Raw genomic sequence first — 17,678 nt, forward strand, 5'->3', positions numbered from 1 at the left:
TTCTCTGCTACATTGTGTCTAGAGCCTTAGTAGAAGTGATTTGATGGCAGGAAGGGCCCACTTACAAGATTGCTTCTTCACTCACCTGTCTTGTGCGTGGGCTGAGATGGCTCAGTCTTGACCTCAGCTTGGATTTGACTAGAGTGCCTACCTATAGCCTTTTCAGCATGAAGGACTTGGTGGTTGGATTTCTTACATGGTGGCACAGGGCTTCAACGGGGGGTGTTCTAGTGAGCAAGAGAGAAGTTCCATGGCTGATTATGACATAGCCTTGGAAGTCACATAGCATGACTTCCATCATACTCTTGGTCAAAGCAGTCACAAGTCTGTGTAGAATCAAGCAGGGGCAGATGTAGAGCCCCACCTCTTGATGGGAGGAGTGTCAGAGAGTCTTAATATTACCACATCACACAAATTTGAACAAAAAGAAAGTTGTGTGATGTTGTGTGGGTAGTGTGATGGTTACTTGGCTAGGCTACAGTCTCCCACTATTCACTCAAATACTAATCCAGGCTTTATTGTAAAGGTATTTTGTAGATGTGGTTAAAATCCGTAAACTGAGTTGAATTAAGGAGATTGTCCGAGATGTATTGGGTGGGCCTGATTCAATCAGTTGAAAGGCCTTAACAGCAGAATTGAGGATTCCTTGAAGAAGATGAAACTGGACAAAGCTTCCAGCCTACGCTTCCAGACAGACTGCCCTATGGGTTTATTTTTGTTTTTGTTTTAAATCTCCCATTCGGTTGGTTGGCTCTTTATTTATTTATTTATTTTTAAAGATTTTTTTTTTTTAATCGGAAAGGGGAACAGGACTTATTGGGGAACAGTGTGTACTTCCGGGACTTTTCCCGGAAGTCAAGTTGTTGTCCTTTCAATCTTAGTTGTGGAGGGCGCAGCTCAGCTCCAGGTCCAGTCACCGTTATTAGTCGCAGGGGGCGCATCCCACCACCCCCTTCAGGTCTGGGGCACCCATTCCCTCAGCTGCCTGATGGCTCACAACTAAATACCTCCCTGGGAATTGTCCTGGCTGAAGGGAGCTGCCTCTCATAGGTTCTCTCTCCTCCCAGGGGCAGCCAGGCCACATCCAGTGGTGCTCACTGCAGGTGATCAAAGACCTGGTCCCCTTGCCTCAACTTGCAACCTCACTAAAGGGCCATCCTGGCTTGTGTCCCCTGTAGAATCAATTGAGGCCTCTGCTGCAATTGCACAGCACTTCAACTTTTTCTTCTGCCTAATCTTCCTTACAGGTGTCATTTCTTTACAGGTATTCTTTTTTTTTTAAGGAAGGCAGCTCACAGTGGCCCATGTGGGGATCGAACCGGCAACCTTGGTGTTATTGGCACCACGCTGTAAACAACTGAGCTAACCGGACTCCCCTATAGATATTTTTCTACAGAATACTATCCAATAACATTCCTGCCTACAGTTCTGCACCTCAGAATCTGTTTCCAGGGAATCTGCCCTGTGAGAGTTGGCATCAGCAGTGGTCCTAGTCGAGCAGACTCTAAAATGAGATTTTGGTTCTCATCACCTGTCAGCTTGCTGGCAATGAGGACCCTATCATTTGCAATTGGTGGAGTACTGATAGCATATGTCAGGCTGTAGAAGCGTGGTCATTAAAACTGTCACTGATGTCACTGACGGCAAAATATAAGAGCAGCGTGACTTCAGATAAGGTTGAATTTTCAACCCCAGAAAGATTGCTATGCCAAGGTCAGGACCTGTTTGGACAGGAGTAGAACCCTGAGACTCAGGATCTACCAATCTACATTTGGATTGATGCAGGCAAACACCGCAAAACACCAATCTCCTGAATTCTCTGGGCCTGCAAAAGTGGCCCACTCCTCCCAGTCTTGCTTGAGGATGATGCAGACAGAGGCCGCTACTTTGCAGTAAAATCTATGCCCCTTTCACAGTATACTCTTTCTTCCTCTTCTGATCACTAGATCAATAACTAGGGTCAAGTCACCACAGAACCCAACAGGGGAAATGCTGGGCCTGATAAGGGAGGGAAAGAATTATTCTCTGAAGTTGCTGCAAGCCCTAGTTGGTCTTTATCTGCAGGAATCAGGAAAGTATATGGGTTTGGATCCTGAGGGTGCTAGATTGAGGAGGGCAGAAGATATAGTGAGTATTGGATTGTTTATTGAAAAGGAGTGTACTCCTGTGATAAAGATTTAAACACTCTGGCAAGGATGCCAGGAGATGGTGCTAATACACTGCTAGGATTTTGGAGGCTTGGAGAAATAGGTAACTTCATACTGAGCAGAAATGCCAGAATCGCTTGGCCAATGGCGAAAGAAGGGGTTAAAAAGTTCAGAGAAGTGGGGGCCAGCCCGGTGGCTCAGGCGGTTAGAGCTCCATGCTCCTAACTCCAAAGGCTGCTGGTTCGATTCCCACGTGGGCCAGTGGGCTCTCAACCACAAGGTTGCCAGTTCAATTCCTCGACTCCCACAAGGGATGGTGGGCTGTGCCCCCTGCAACTAGAAAATGGCATCTGGACCTGGAGCTGAGCTGCGCCATCCACAACTAAGAATGAAAGGACAACAACTTGACTTGAAAAAAAGTCCTGGAAGTACACACTGTTCCCCAATAAAGTCCTGTTCCCCTTCCCCAATAAAATCTTAAAAAAAAAAAAAAGTTCAGAGAAGTGGACACTTCAGAACAGGCAGAGTATGTGAGGCTGAAAAACATATCAGCTATGCTTCATTGGAAGGCTTGGAAGACCTTCTGTTGAGGTACAGAATGTGGTGGTGGGAGGTGGTGCCCTTGGATGAGGCTGACAGTAGGGGATTTGTTGCAGAACTGGGCTTGCTGAGGACAGCACTTAACCTGCAGAAAGAAGGCAAGCTCGATGAGCATCATGAGTAGAGAGATCCAAGTGGAAGGGGCGGGAGGAGAGTAGAGGGAGTGCTTTATCTTCAGAGAGATATGGAGGCAATTAATAGAACGAGGTGTCTCTATACGCACAACATATAGGCAGACAACACAGTCATGCTCCATCTGTACAATCAAATGAAATAAAAGATGGATGATTAAGAGGTTGTGGTTAATAAAATTGCCCCCCTTACAGACAGTTTTCAGACCCAGAACCAATTGACTCAAGAAGCCAAAGTGCTAGAAGGAAGGCCCCGGCAACACCACATCAAGGGTATGTGGTAATGATTTTCCAGTCCGCTCCCCAAAGGAACCTATGGCTACACTGGGAAAAGGGGAGTACCCACAGTTTTAAGGCTATACTGAAGCACCTGAAGCATCATGATGACCTCTATGTTACAATGGAGGAATATAGGAGCCAGACAATAAACAGAGTTCTGTCTCACAGCAGGTCAACAGGATTCACTGTCCCATCCAGTGGTAGTTTTCTAAGACCTTAAATGTACAATTGAAATAAGTGTACTTGTAATTGGCAAGTCAAATCAGTTCCTTAGCCTGTAAGGTAAGAGCTACAAAATGGGAAAGGCCAAGTAAAATGCTCTAAAATGGCCTCCCTACCTGGATAAGATGTAAATTAAAAAGAGCATCACATCCCAGAGGAAATGTCCCTCTTGACCTAAAGGGTGCAGGGTGCTGGTCCTCATCATATCCCCATCTATCCAACAGTCAAGCCCCTCCAAAAACAGGTGGATCTTGGAGGATGACTGTGGATTACTATAAAAATCAAAGAAGTCACTTCATTTGCTTTGCTAAAACAGACTGAGACAGCATTAAATCATGGCATTCAGCCATTGATCTGGCAAATGTGTCCATCTCCCAGATGAGCAAGAGTGCCAAGCATGTGGGAGGCCTTGGTAAAACTTGGTAAAAAACTACAGATGATGGAGATAAATCCTATAGAGTTTCAGGGGGCTGCCACAGCAGTACAATTTTTATAGGACTAGTGGTATGGGGCATGTCTGGAATTCACTCCAGTGTAGAGGATGATTATTGTATCTCACACTCCCAGCTCTTAAGAAGGAAGCACAATACCTGATAGGGCTCTTTGGGTTCTGAAATTGGAATATTTCAACTTGGCAAGCTGTACCAACTCATCTACTACATGACATGGAGGCTGTCAGCTCTGACTGGAGCAGGAAAAGGCTTGGCAGCGTATCTAGGTGCAGTACAAGTAGCCCTGCCCCTTGGGTTATATGACCCAGTGTTTGGGTGGAAAAACAGACCACCCAAACACTAGGTCATATAACCCAAGGGGCAGGGATAAGCCCCACTGTGAGAATCACAACATAGACCCTTCAAGTGGTAGAACAAGGCCTTGTCATCTTCAGCAGAGAATTATACACCATCAAAAATCATCTACTGGCAAGACATTGGGTCTGCTAAAGATCAAGCACCTGACTATGGGATGTGATGTAAATTGCTCATCGTGAACTGTGATCTTTCAGATGCTCCAAGTCATAAAGTTTGGTAGGTCTAACAGCAACTCTTCAAAAAGATGGAAGTGTATATCTGAGTTTGGCAATAGGTAATAGTCACAGATCCCAAGAGAAGGGGATCACACCATGCCACTGGGGTCACATAAAATAGTACCAGGGTTGGTCAAGGAGGTAGAGAGGAGCAGGAAACTGTAAGAGCCTTTCTTGTGGTTTCTATGGGAAGGGACAGGAGAGGCAGGGTAAGTGGGTTTAGGATTGGCTAGTCTGAGTAACAGAGGCACTCTCTCTGGAATAGGAGCTGTTCCTAGTTGTCTGGGGCTTGGCCCTGGAGTGATTAGGACAGGTGGGTAGTGGCTGGAGAGATAAAGAAGGTGATTGGGATGTGGGCTCTGGACTGGTTAGTTTTCATTTGAAAAGTATGTTGTTTACTATCTGTAAGAGATGTTTACTATCGGTAGGAATTAGCTAACCCTGGGAGAGAAGGTCCCAGATGTCAAAGCAACAGAATACATAATGTTAAAGACATGATCGATACAGGGCATGACTAAGACCGAAGGCTGTAAGTAAGCTGTGCAGACCGGTGACCCAGATCTTCGTCTAATCCCACAAGGGTGCACCAACACCCCTCCCTCAGTGCACACCTCTGACCCGTGTGGTGGTGGTGCATTTATTACTAGGTAATGAAGGGAAGAAACCCAACCCAACTTGGTTCATAGATGAGTTGGCTCAAGATGTGGGTGCTAAGTGAAAATAGACTGCTCCGTATCATGCTCCAATGAGGGATGGCCTTGAAGGACCTGGATGAGGAGATATTGCTCCAGTAGACAGAGCATCTGGTGATACATTCATCATCCATTTCATACGGAAAGAGAAGTAGAAAGAAGTAAGTTATACATGGATCGCTTCTCGGCCTTTTGGCTAAGATCAAGTGTAGTATACATGGACTCATGGGCAATGATGACTGGCTTGGATGGTTACTCAAGGACCTAGAAGATTGAAAGATTGGTGATGAGGAGGTCGGGAGATGGGTGGTAGAGAGGGAAGTAGATGAATCTCTAGGAGGGATTATGGAATGTGACAATCGTTGTATCACAGGTTAATGTGATCAAGATCCAGAGAGGATCTTGTAATATAATAAAGGATCTTTATTATTGTAAATGTAATGTAATAAAGATCCAGAGAGGATCTACTACAGAAGAGGCACTAAATCACCAAGTAGACAGAAGACTTGTCCAGTTGTCATCAGCAACTCTCTTTCATTAGTCACCCTAGTGCTGGCACAATGCACTCATGAACAGAGTGCCCATGGAAGAAGGAATAGAGGCTATGCATGGGTGTATCTCCATAGGTTCCCATTCACTAATGATGATCCCATTATTGCTGATTTGAACATCCAACCTCCCAGCAAGGGAGAACAGTGCTGAACATCTGCCACAGCACCATCCCTTGAGAAGCCCATCAAGCCACTTGGTGGCAAGTTAATTATAAAGGATGCTTTCCACTTTGGAAGATTCAGAGATAGGTCTTGATTAAAATCTTTATACTACCGTGTTTCCCCGAAAATAAGACCTAACCGGAAAATAAGCCCTAGCATGATTTTTCAGGATGACATCCCCTGAACATAAGCCCTAATGCATCTTTTGGAGCAAAAATTAATAAAAGACCCGGTCTTATAAAAAGACGGTAGCATAATGCCAATATCATAAACCGCAAAGAAAAGCTGTGAAAATATTCCAGGTTAAAGGAAGGAAAAGATACTTTGGAATTAAATGGCACAACTGACAATAGACTAGATCATGTAATTGAGGGGCAAAAAGGACATTTGAAAAATTACACAAGGGGCAGTAGAGTAGATGAAAATATTACATCAAATTGTTGCAGAAGTTGATAATAATACTGTGGTTATGTAAGAGAGTATGTCCATTTTAAGGAAAATTCCTTGGAAGTATTTAGGAGGAAATAAATGGCCATATCATACGTAACCTAACTTCAAACAATTTACGGAAAAATATTATGCGTACGGCATGTGTGTTTATGTGTGCCTCTACCTCCTGAGAAAGAGGATGTTAAGCAGACACAAATAATAAAGGAAATGAAGAAAAATGTTAAAAATAGGCACATCTGGGTACTACTATTCTTTGTATTATCCTTATTCTTGCAAACTTTACACTGCATAATATCTTGTTAATGCAGTCCTAGATACTTCAATATGTTTTTCATTCTTTAACATTTCCTGTGAAGGCATTTCAATCTTCCCTCCAAAGAAAAAGTTATGGAATGAAAACAAAAATAGGAATCTAGAAACACATAAATAATATAGTGTATGTGCAAACACTTTATGGAGAAAGTGAGACAACAATTTTGAGAAACATTAATGATTATCTAAATAATGGAGAGTAAAGCCTGTATGCTAAAAATGTTAATGAGCCCTTTAGTTCAATAAAACAACTGAGAAATTACAGGTAACCCAAGTATAACACGGTTGTTAGGTTCCTAAAAAATGCCATGTTACGCGAATCCTTGTTACATGAAACAAAGAACTAGTATAAAACAGGGCTTTAGATCCCAAAATTAAGAAAACATATTATTATATTTTTATAATTAAGAGAAATATCTTTATTAAAGCAATTTTCACCCAAAATATAATATATTAATATGTATTAAATAATGTTTTCTTCGTCATCACTACTACGCACCATTAACTAAGGGCATTTTCTTTTTGACAAGATTTCTTCATCCTCTGAACTTAATACTCCACGAACAAAATGGATTTAAAATTCTATTAAATTTTAAAATTCTGCAGTCAAATCTGATACGACATCCACGCTCAAATGAAAAATTTCAAATGAGATATCTTTTGCTCTTAAAAGCTTTTATTACATTCCATGTTATTTGGGGATTTCCCTAATTTCGAATGAGATAGTTTTTGCTCTTAAAAGCTCTCATTACGCTCCATGTTGTTCGGCGATTTCTCTAATTCTCAAACCAAGTTAGAGTGAAATCGTGTTCTGGGATGCCATGTTGTACGAGGGTTTTCCCCAATTCTTGAACTGTGTTAGAGTGAAACCGTGTTATAGAAGTGCTGTGTTATACGGGAGTTACCTGTATTATTAAAATCTCTTCACCCTCACACAAAGGCTGAGTAGAGGGTTTTAGGGGAGGACAGGGCAGTGTTTGTTCCAATGGATGTCTTCTGTCCCCTCACTCTGTAGTGTTTGTCTTCAGGGATTTTGTGTGCAAACTTAGTGGAGACTTCTTTGTCTGATGAAATTGGATGGAGGCCCGAAAAGAAATAGAGGCAGCATCAGCCCAGCTCCCAGGAGCACCAGGACCCAAGGCCACCTCCAGAGGGGAAGAAAGAGACCAGGGAGGTGAGGATCCATGGGCACAAACTGTTGCCCAGTCTGTTCCACAGTAAAGAGACTGATTCAATCAATGCATTTTCTTCCATTTCATAGGTTGAGAGCATTGGTCCCATTTATGGATGAGGAAATGGAGGCTCAGAGAGATAATGTGACTTAGCCAAGGCCACCAGTGAGTAGGGGCAGAGCTGGGCTTTGAACTGTGGGGTTCTCCCTCCAAGCATAACCCTGTTATTTTTCATTACCCTTACTCTACAAACATGGTGGCCTGGAACCTTTCTCACCTGGTCATCATGTCTTCAGTTGGAAAGGGAGCAAATTAATTGTACTAATTAAAAGAAGGGTCAGAGAAGATGCTGGAATACTTAGATAGCTGGTTTAAAAAAGTCAAGGGAGCTCAGGAAAATTCCCATCTGTTATGATGGAAAATGGAACTACTCTAACTCCGGAAGTTGATGTACAAGCAAGGCTTCTCCGGTCCCCACTCCAGTCCAGCTCCTCCACTGCAGACCCAGGCAGTGAATGAATCTGCCATGGCATTGCCTAGATATGTTACAATTTGTTTATTCATTCATCTGTTAATGGACATCCATTGTATGGACACAGGCTTTACAGCTGTCCCTGTCAATGTAAACTGGGAAACAAAACTATGTTTTAACAAATCGTTTTATCAACATCAACTTGGGAGCAGCTGGAAGTTTTCACTGGACTGGCTAAGGTGACAGCATTTATGCTTGTGCCAAATCCTCACCAATGACCTTTTATATTCTTATATATACCAACCCTGCAACACAGGTGGAATGATCCCCATTTTATGCACGAGGCCCAGAGAGGTTGAGGACTTGCCTGAGGCCACACAGCAGTAGAGGTAGGGCCAGCAACCACGCTCAGGGTGTCTGGAGCCATCATACCCATTCATCTGTGTGCAGCCACAGGGGCAGGGGTGGGGGATTGGTTCCTGGGTAATCAGGATCCAGGGGCTACCAGATTCAGCCTGAAACAGAAAAAGGGAAAGATTAAAATGTCTTAGTGCCCTCAGCACCTGTCTGCAGCCATCCCAGCAGTCTTGGTGTTGAAAATGTTTGTTTTCTAAGGAAGGCTGTATTATGCTGCTTCATAAAGGCTAAGTTCTAAAGTCAGCTCAAATAGCAACACTTTACATAAAATCCATCAAAGTGCCCACACGTGTGGAGAAGGACCTGCACTTTTAGCAGTTGAGGCTGCTGAAGGCCCAGCAGAGTCTTGCCCTACCCAGGCTCAGTCCAGGGCATGGAGGGGTCTGAATAGCCTGTACCTGATGAAATTCTTTCTCTCTCTTTTTTATTTTTGTTTGGAAAACTTTGACTCCTCCCTTATATAAACACATCTTGTGTCAAAATGTTAATAAAAGTGCCTGCTCTGGATGGTCAACAGATCCAAGTGAGAATTTTTAAAAACTACCTGTATTGAGACATAATTGCCACCCAATGAACTGCACATACGTAAAATCTGCAATTTAACTGTTGACATATGTGCACACCTGTGAAATCATCACCACAATCGATAGTGAATGTTTATATCCCTCATTCTCAAATGTTTCCTAGTGGTCTTTTTGCAGTCACTTTCTGTCCCCTCCTTTACTTCCCTCCTTGGCCAAGCTACCACTCATCTGCTCTTTGTCACTCTTGATTAGCTCACATTTTCTAGAATTAAAAACAGATACAACCATACAGTATGTACTATTTTCTGTCTAGCCTCTTTCACTCAGCATCATTATTTTGAGATTTATCTACGTGTTCCTTTGTCACTAGTTCCTATGTCACTAGGCCTAGCATGGCATTGCCCAGATATGTTACAATTTGTTCATTCATTCATCTGTTAATGGATATCTGCCTTAGTTCCAATTTTTGTTTGAAATAAAGTTGCTATGGACATTCCTGAAAAATTCATTGTTTGGACGCACAATTCCATTTCCCTTGGTTAATACCTAGGTCTGGAATGACCAGATCATATCATAGGTGTATGTTCAACTTTTGAAGACACTGCCAAACTGTTTCCGGAAGGGATTGTATCATTTGGCATTCCCACTAACAGTGTATGAAATATCCACCTCCTCTGGTAAGAGTTCTTAATTCCTGTTATTGTTCTTATTTGTTTTTGCAGCATGACAATGAGTAAAGGCTGTTTGCATTACATAAAACAAACTTAATTTGTCCTGGTGATAATTTAAAAAATGAAATACAAAACGGAAACTACCCATTGTCATACCACTAATTATTTGTATATATTTTCCTTTAGAATTTTTCAGATATATGCACAAGAACACATACTTTACTTAGAAGGTACCATAAACAAACAATTATCCTACTGTTAGATATTTGTGTTGTTTCTATTTTTAAGTAAACATTTTCTTTTACATAGGGTTGCAAAAATAATAGAAAGATTCTGTGCACCCTTTACCCAGTTTTCCCCAATGGCAACATTTGTTCAACAAGACAGCTGGGAGAGTGACATTGATACATTAACATCACAATGAAGAACTCACATTTGTCATTTTGTAGCCATACTCACTTCCTTCCTGCTGCCACCCCCACTCTAACCGCTTGCAATCACTATTTTGTTCTCCCATTTCTGTTTTTTTCATTTCATGAATTCTACATAAATTGAATCGCATTGTATGTAATCTTTTGTGATTGGGTTTTTTCCCCCTCAGGATAATCCTCTGAGATTCATCCAGGGTGTTGTTCCTGTCCTGTCGATTTTCATTTCTTTTTATTGCTGAGTAGTTTTCCACGGTCTAGATGTAGCACAAGTTGTTTGTCCAATCACCTACAAATGGACATTTGGGCTGTTTACAAATTAAACTGGTAAAAAAAAAAAGCGTATGTATTTTTTTGAACATTAATGTCTTTTCGCTGAATAATTCCCAGAAATGTAATTGCTGCATTAAATGATAGTTGCATATTTAGTTTTTGAGAAACTACCAAACTGTTTTCCACAGTGGCTGTAGTGTTTTATATTCCCACCAACAATGTGTGAGTGATTCAGATTTTGGTGTGCTGACTGTTTCTTTTTTTTCCCATTCTGATGGATGTTTTGTGACATTTCACTGTAGTTTTAATTTGCATTTCCCTAAAGGCTAATGATGTGGAACATCTTTTCATTTGCTTATTGTATTCTGTATAACCTTTTCAAGAAAGCTCTCAAATCAATACCTTAATTTACACATTAAAGAATCAGAAAATGAAGGGCTAAACCCAAAGTTAGAAGAAATGAGGAATTAATAAAGATTAAGTGGATACAAATGAAATAAAAGTAGGAAATCAGTAGATAGAATCCACAAATCAAAAGTTCAAAAAGATCAACAAAATTCACAAAACTTGACCTAGACTAACCAAGAAAAAGAGAAGAAAAAGTAATGAAATTCGAATTGAAAGTGAAAACATTGCTATAGACTTTACATAAAGAAAAAAGATTCTAAGAGAATACTGTGAACAATGCATGTCCACACATTAGATAATCTAGATGAAATGAAAATTTCAATTTCAGTGATTCAGCAGGCGGCCAGCCAGTGGCCACACAGCCCCCACAGTAAGCGTAACACTCCGGGCGCTGAGCCTCCACGGCCACAAGAGGGCGCGCGATCCGCCTTTTCAGATCGGCGGAGAGCGCGTGCGCGTTCCGCCCGCGGATTTTGAGGGGGAGACCTCCCAGGACGAAAACGCTTGGTGGCGGTGGCCCCATCGGCTGAGAAGGCGACTTTGTTCCCTGCTTGTTTAGGGACTTTTTTTGAATAGTGGACGCAGCAGCTTTCACTTTCTAAAACATTCCCAGGTGTTTCATTTTTTAATTTCTCATGTAATATTTTATCAAGACTTATTTTGCAATAGCCATTCATTGAGGCGTTTGAGCCTCGTAATCATAACGTCAGGAAGTATTTTGTAAAATTCAGAGAAAGAAGAAAGGCAGACAGTGGTGAGAGGAATGGACAAAATATAGGTTCTTTCCAGTGCTGTAAGATTCCGAAGTGAAAGGGGAAATGAGCACTCCTGTAGCATGCTTTCATTACAATTTTTAAGATTTCATTTTCCCTGTAACGTTGAAGTACTTGAAAACTGAAAAATTGCAAAGTAGGGGGTGTTAAAAAAAATCACATTATTTTAAGTTTACACCAAAAGAAAACATATATTTACTCTCTTGGCTTTAATGGAAGCAAACTCATCAATGATATTTAAAATATGCTTCTTACTCTATCTCATTTTCAGTTGAGATAATTGACATGTTATACAACTTCTCATGACCCAGTGATAATCTCAAATAATTGTTCATTAATTTCAGCTTTCGCTCTTGCAGGACCCAGTTTATGACTGGTCGTGCTAAAACTTATATATCATGTCCACTTTCTTATGTGCAAAAGAGTTCAGCAAAATTTATTAATCAGTTTTTGGAGATTGAAACATTATCTTTTAAAATTTAATACCGATGATTGTATTCTCTAAGGAATTGACATTTAAACTGAGACTAAGCACTACGAATGTGGAGTGGGAGTATTGTGTGCAAATTAACAGCTGATAATAGAGATAACAGTAATGCTTGATTGTGTAGTTTGAGAGGTTGGTCAAAGATTAATTACTGGATATCTAGTGAAGCCATTATCTGAGGTTGGAAACAAGAGGAAAAGTAATTTTTATTTGAGGTGGAAGTCCAAGGCTTCAGCGTGAGATATATTTCATTTTAACTTCCTGTAACATACTCACATGCAAGTAGAGATTACACCTCAGGAATGAAATTTTTACTTATTTTTAAAATTATAGTTGACATACAATGTTATATTAGTTTCAGGTGTACAACATTCAATAGTTATATATCTTACGAAGTGACCACCACAATAAGTAGACATGAGTTTTCAGACATTGTCACAATAGAGATAACAATGAAAGAAACGGAAGTAATTGAAGAAATGCACGAGATTTCCCTGACATTGTATTGCCAAAGGAGAGCACAGGGGCGAGGACTGAGTCTTGGGATGTTTCAGCTAGTGTTTTTGAGAAGGACCTTGCAAAGGACACTGGCAAGAAGTATGTATAGTAGTTTGAAGATAGTCTGGAGCCTGAGATGTCAGAAGACCCTGGGAAAAAGAATGATCTCAAAAGGTGGTAATAGGCCTATCATTCTTTGTTTCCAAGTAAGATGAAGACAAACAGTCATTAGACGTATTTATGGAATGACCATGGTTATCACAGCAAGATTTATGTATGAGGAGATGATACTAGAAAGTCAAAGGTTGGAGTTGCAAGGAAATGTAATTGAACATTCAGTTTCATTAAGAGGAGGAAGAAAGATGGGGCGGGAGCTGAAGGAAAAGTGCGGAGGACTTTTCAAGATCTAAGATACTTAGTTTAAGATGAGAAGGCAGATGGAGGAGTGATGGAGGCAGATGGAGGAGTGATGGAGAGGTTGCTAATAACAGATTTAATTTGTAAACAATATCATGAAGTTCTGAGGAATTTAGACATAAATTAGAAAATTGCTCTTAGCTAGGGGCAGACATAACTTCAGTTTTAATGAGGAGAGAAGGAGTGAAGAAAGCTATAATTGCAGGGATACTTGTAGATTTTATGGCAATGAACTGAGATATTTTGTCAACTTATTTCATCAGTGTAGTGAAAAAGTTAGGGGGAAGATGAGAATACATGAAATTCAAAATGCATGGAGAATGTTGGAAATATTCATGGAGCCTGTTGATTTAATGAGCTCGACAAGTGGGACTGCCTGCCTGATGTATTTGAAAGACACTGAGAGATTTGTGACTGTGTAGACCAGGATAAAGAGCCCAGGCCTGTGCTGTGTCAGATGCAGGCGTGGAACAGGCAGGCATTTGGGGTCTTTGGGAGTGGGGCTGTGATTGGCAGATGTGGTGGAAGGTGGGAAGGACATGAAAATTGTTGGTCTTGGTGTGTACACTAGTATCCCCTTATCCGTGGTTTCACTTTCCACAGTTTCGGTTACCCACAGTCAACCACAGTCTGAAAATGTTAAATGGAAAATTCCAGAAACAAACAATTCAGAAATTTTAAGTTGTGCACCATTTTGAGTAGCGTGATGAAATCTCTCACTGTCCTCCCACTCTGTTCCACCCGGGACATAAATCATCCCTTTATCCAGTGTATCCATGTTGTATAAAATCCCCGCCTGTTAGTCACTTAGTAGCCGCCTTGGTTATCAGGTCAACTGTAGTGATATCGCAGTGCTTGTGTTCAAGTAATATTTATTTTACTTAATAATGGACCTAATGCACAAGAGTAGTGATGCTGGCAATTCAGATATGCCAAAGAAAAGCTGTAAAGTGCTTCCATTAAGTGAAAACGTGAGTACAGTACAATAAGACATTTTGATAGAGACCACATTGACATAACTTTTATTTATTATTATTATTATTATTATTATTATTTTTCCACCTTCTTTAACCTCCCCACTCCAGTTCAAGCCATTGTTTCTCAGTCTAGTTGTGTAGGACACAGCTCCCTGGCCCATGCTGGTATTACCAGCCTTGCCCTGTTGCCAGTCGCCAGTTGTTCACAGGAGCCCAGATCCAGGGAGAGCTGTTGTTCACAGTCTCAGCTGTAGAGGGCGCTGCTCACTGGCCCAGGTGGGAATTGCACTGGCAACCTCGGCATTAGGAGCATGGCTCTCCAACCACCTGAGCCACTGGGCTGGCCTCACATAACTTTTATTATAGTACATTGTTATAATTAATCTATTTTATTATTAGGTATTGTTAATCTCTTACTGTACCTAATTTATAAATTAAACTTTATCATAAGTATGATGTATAGGGAGAAAACATAATATAAATAGGGTTCAGTACTATCCTTGGTTTCAGGCATCCACGACTTGGCAGGTGTCTCTTGTGGATAAAGGGGGACCACTGTGTATGTTAAAACTAGTAACTGTGAATTCAACTGGGCAGGAACAATGAGGAGGAATGAAGTCTCATACATGAGAAACAGATTCAGTATACTGGGAGTTCCCATGTAGTAAGAGGATCAGGCATGAGAGTGAATGTGTGAATAAGCTGGAAGAAGGTGATGTTAAGAGGGAGGGATCCCAAAATAACTGGTCTGATAGGTAAAAATCCGGGTAATATAAACTAGTCTGATATGTACCCCTGAGACAAATGTGTAGGAATTTGAACTTCAGAGAAAGGCAGAGTAAGATTCTAATTCTAGCCATGTCCTAGTTTAGCCATATAATTCTGTTATATTGCGAATCTTCTCTGAACCATAGTTCCCCTTGTTTGTAAATGGGCAGCTAATCCCTAGCCAGCAGGTTGACTTTGAGGATTAGATGAACAAATGTATAAAATCGCCATGAACATAGTTTGATTGAATACAGTTTTCAGGGATTTTACTCCTCTTTGGTGCACCTCAGGTTCCAAGGTGCACCAAATAAGCAATAATAATGCTGCTTATTATAGCACGTTGTCATCATTTGCTGGTGCAGTATATGTAATTCTTAACCAACTATTAGGAAGGACTCTAGTTTACAAATTCCTCACATATATAAGCTATGAAATGCAGGATGTTACTGCTGATAATGGATATGGGGGCAGGTTTTCATCTACTGTTCACTACGGTATCAGATGGTGCCACCTTAATGTCGCCTGAAGCCCTTCTTCACTCTGTATTTTATGAGCTTGTTGTTCTTTGGAGATTCTGGACCACAGCAGTAACACAATGGTCTGGCACACCTCCTGCTTTCTTGGGATTCTAGAACTAGGCTTGTATTATGGGAGTCCCTGAATTATCTCACCTCATCCTGAAATAGATTCCACCATTGCTTGGGCAGAAATCTGAATTCATGGGGGGCAAAGCTGTGGGTCAGGACTGAGGGACTCACATTGTCTGATTGCCTCATGTGGAGGAGCCAAGATGATTAGTGTCAATTACACTCAGAGGATTGGGGCAGCAGAGTGGGGAGGTGTGAGTCTCCTGTGAACTGGAGTGGATGTTGCAGGGCCCACGCGAGTGCGCCAAACCAGGAATAGTTAAATCTGAGAAATTCGAGAATGGTTTCTTGGATCTGGAGACCAGAATCTATATGTAACATGTGTCTGTTTCCTAGAATTTAAGGTCAAGGAGGGTTTGGAATAATACCTCTGCACAATAGGGCAAATTCAAGCATGAAACTATGATTTTCATATCTGCAAAATGAGGATATTAATATGTTTTTTATGAGCAGCCGTAGCCAAAGCCTTCTGAATGTTGACCCTAGAAAGGGGGAGGGTTCCCCTAAGTGAAGGTTTGGGGATTCCTGACTGGTGTGTCTGGGAATTGTAGACAAGGTCTGATGGCTCATTTCTCCTTGCTCAGCTTTGCCAGCTTCGTGCTCAGACTGCCTTTGAGTGAGAACACAGGAAGACAGGTGGTGGTCAAGTTTCTGACAGTCAATCCCTAGGTTGGTAGAGACCTGTTCTTTCTCCTAAAATGACATTTCTGTTGTGGAAGAAGGGCACATTTCTCCTCTTGACTTTCGAAGTGGTTCACAGAGGTGTTCAAGCATTTGAGGTCCAGTTAAGTTTCCTCAGGACTCTCTGAGACGTAGTGGGTCACAAATTGACCAAAAAGTAGTCTCCTTCCCAATATTTACTCTGAGTTGTTCCAAGCTCTACTAGGAGTGTTTTGAACAGAGGAAATGTTAAGAGTGTTGTCTTTTCCCCCCAGATCCAAGTTTAATTAAGTAACCAAGTTAGTGGACACAATTGGCCTAGGAATCTGGTGCACACAGGAGACAGGGGTGAGTGAGAGGAAGCTCAAGGTCTAGTTGGAGAGGTGACCTCTCAGCAGGTGCATCAATCAACCCAATGTCAGGTGCCGGCTGGGGTGAGTCCTCTTCAGAGTCAAGGGGAGCATGAGAGAGGACAGCAGTGAGCCTCTAGGGTGCAGTCAGAGAGGGCAATGGTGAATTATTTTACCAATTTTAAATTTATTAGTTTTAACAGAATGTACTTGATTTTTATGAAATTTTCAAAAGAAAAAAGATAAAAATTTCCTTAGCTATTGTGAATAATGCTGCAATGAAAATGGGAGTGCAGATATCTCTTCAAGATCTTGATTTAAATTCTTTTGGATGTATGTCCAGAAGTGGGTTTGCTGGATCGTATGGTAATTCTATTTTTAATTTTTTGAGGAACCGCCATACTTTGTGCACAATGGCTGCACCATTTTCCATTCCCTCCAACAGTGCACAAGAGTTCTAGTTTCTCTACATCCTTGTCAACACTTATCTTTTTTTTTTGTCAATATCTACCCTGACAGGTGTGAGGTGATATCTCATTATGGGTTTGATTTGCATTTCCCTGATGATTAGTAATGTTGAGCATTTTTTCATGTACTGGTGGCCACTGTATGGCTTTTTGTGAGAAACGTTTATTCAAGTCGTTTGCCCATTTAAAATTGGGTTATTTGGTTTCTTTATGCTATTGAGTTACAGGAGTTTTTTTAAAAAATATTTTGGATATTAATCCCTTCTCAGATAAATGGTTTGCAAATATTTTCTCCCATTTCATAGGCTGCCTTTTCACTCTTTTGATTGTTTCCTTTGCTGTGCACAAGTTTTTTAGTTTGATGTAGTCCCACTTGTTCATTCAAAATAGCTCAGATATGGAAACAACCCAAGTATCCATTGACAGATGAATGGATAAACAAAATATGATATGTGCATACAACGGAATATTATTCAGTCTAAAAATGAAGGAAATCTTATCATTTGTGACAACATGGATGAACTTTGAGGGACTATTCTAAGTGAAATAGGCAATCAGAAAAAAGACATATTGCATGATATCACTTATATGTATAATCATTTAGAAATAACAAACTAATAGAAACAGAGAATAGAATGGTGGTTGCCTGGAGCTAAGGAGTGAGAAAAATCTGATAAAAGGGTATGAATTTTCAGTTAT

The sequence above is a fragment of the Rhinolophus hipposideros genome (assembly GCF_964194185.1).
Source record: "Rhinolophus hipposideros genome assembly, chromosome: 20".
NCBI lineage: Eukaryota > Metazoa > Chordata > Mammalia > Chiroptera > Rhinolophidae > Rhinolophus > Rhinolophus hipposideros.